At 36.5% G+C, this 2134-nt stretch overlaps 1 long non-coding RNA gene across 1 annotated transcript in view; it reads right to left on the bottom strand.

Moving 5' to 3' along the window:
• LOC110011411 overlaps window positions 1-2077 on the bottom strand; it is a 2647-nt gene extending 570 nt beyond the window's left edge. The window contains exon 1 of the long non-coding RNA XR_002286418.1: window positions 498-2077. This is a non-coding gene — a long non-coding RNA (uncharacterized LOC110011411). The remainder of the gene's footprint in view (window positions 1-497) is intronic.
• Between the last annotated feature and the right edge of the window lie 57 nt (window positions 2078-2134).

The raw sequence follows: 2134 nt of genomic DNA, 5'->3' as shown, positions 1-2134 counted from the left end.
TGAGTTTTGCAACAAAAAAAACGCCCCCCCCCCCCCCCAAAAAAAAAAAAAACAATTATTGCTATTTCCTTGAATCTCACCCAAATCCCTAATGCGTATAATGATTTCCAAATATAAAGATCTCCTAAACACTTAAATCACACACCAATTTCCTCTATAATTTGCTTTCTTTTCCATAAAAAAGACATGATTTTGAACGTGTAAACATAAAAAATCAATCTTTCCTTCCTACTTTATTTCTATGATATCAAGCAAGGAGAAGTACCACACAACTATTTCCTTTAGGTTGAACTAAAGGAGTCCACAGAATAAGTATCATTCCTCGCCTTGAAAAGCAACTACTCTTCCCCTTTCATCTTCCCCTTATTGATCTAAAGCTAGAAGTCCGCATAATTAAAGTGAAGACAAAAAGCGACTCTCCTGGAATACTAGTGGACGAGAGATCAAGCGGTATGCGAGAGATAGAGAGAGAGAGAGATAAGTAAGCGAGAACATACTTTGTCAGCTTTAATGTTGCATCTTCTCTCTTCATTTTTCTCTTTAGATTTCAAATCATCAGATGGATTAGGCTGTCATCAGATGGATTAGGTTGGTCTTAGCAACTGCAACTCAACAACATAGTCCTATTATTGTACAAACAGCATGATGCTTACAAAGATGTACTAGAATTTGCTGCAAAAAGAGAAATGAGAAGTATACAAGATCCAAAGACTAATTTTTATGCCCATCCTCACACGCCAAGCACAAAGAGGTCATGTATTTATAACATGACACCCGAACAACTTACCACAAAAGATCGCAACACATGAAATGTATGGTATGAGCTAGTAACTGTCTCCGCATCTCGTACAAGAATCTTCTTCTTCTTCAGTTCCTTGACTACAATAAGTCAACAAAAGGTGCCGTTAAATTAATCATATCCTTCAGTGGTTTAAGCTTTAAAAGACAAGTCCTTGATTGCTCAACACTCAAAAGAGTTAATATTCAAAAAGTATGCCCAAGAAAACAACAATTTAGGACACACAATGCAAAACAGCGGCAGGACTAAGCATTGCATTGCATGGTATTGTCCAACAACCACATACCTAGAATTTCTTACGGACTCTTGACTAAGCATACCTGCTTGTTTCTATTTTCTAATGATCAATGGAAAATTTTATAAAATGTTAATCCAAATAACTCAAAGGAGCCGAGAGATACTTATCCTCCCGTCAAATCATCATTTTCTAGCATCTTATACGTCTAAATCCAACAACAATGGGAAAAGTTTTTGTAGTTTCTGTTTATCCGCATGATTTATCCCCCCAAACAGACCATCACTAGTGCTACAAGTATTACATGATTTTGACAACATAAAGTTCGTGCTACGCTGACTCCTCTTCTAGTGTACTAATAGGAGGTGGTGTTCCTCAATCTAAAAAAGCAATAGAATCAAATTGTTGGGCATCCCTATTTTACATTCCCAGGTTTTACACTGCAACTCTCTTTTCGTTCTCAGAAATGCCACCCTCCATGTCAATTCTGTATTAGTGGCAGCACAAATGATGCAACAAATACTGGTTATCTCTTGTGCACTCTAAGATGATTACAAAGATGTCCTAGAATGGGCTGCAAAAAGAGAAATGACAAGCACACAAGATAGATCAGAAGACTAATTTTTATGCCCATCCTCACACACCAAGCACAACACCCAAACAACTTACCACGAAAAGTCTGCTATTAACTGCCTCCGCATGTCGTACAAGAATCTTCGTGATCTTCAGTTCGTGCACTACAACAAGACAATAAAAGGTGCCATTAGGAAACAAGACAATGAAAGGTGCCGTTAAGAGGAACTAATCGTATTTTTTGGTTATTCTTTGGTGGTTTAAAGCTTTAAAAGACACTTGACTACTCAACAGTCAAAATAGTTATAATATTGAAAAAGTATGGCCAAGGAAAGAGCAATTTTAGGATTCACAATGAAAAACAGCGACAATTTACTTTTTCTGAACAACTGACAATATTTAACTTGACAAGCATTTACAAGTGGTAGTAACTTCAGAACTAACCCAACCAAATGTAAAAGAAAATTAGATTTAATTGGGCCAAAAATGCTTTTTCAGCCAAAACCAAGTGTGAACATACCTATTAT

The sequence above is a fragment of the Sesamum indicum genome, unplaced genomic scaffold (genome assembly GCF_000512975.1).
Source record: "Sesamum indicum cultivar Zhongzhi No. 13 unplaced genomic scaffold, S_indicum_v1.0 scaffold00234, whole genome shotgun sequence".
NCBI lineage: Eukaryota > Viridiplantae > Streptophyta > Magnoliopsida > Lamiales > Pedaliaceae > Sesamum > Sesamum indicum.
Note: the sequence above shows the minus strand (reverse complement) of the source record. Positions and strands in the feature narration are given on the sequence as shown.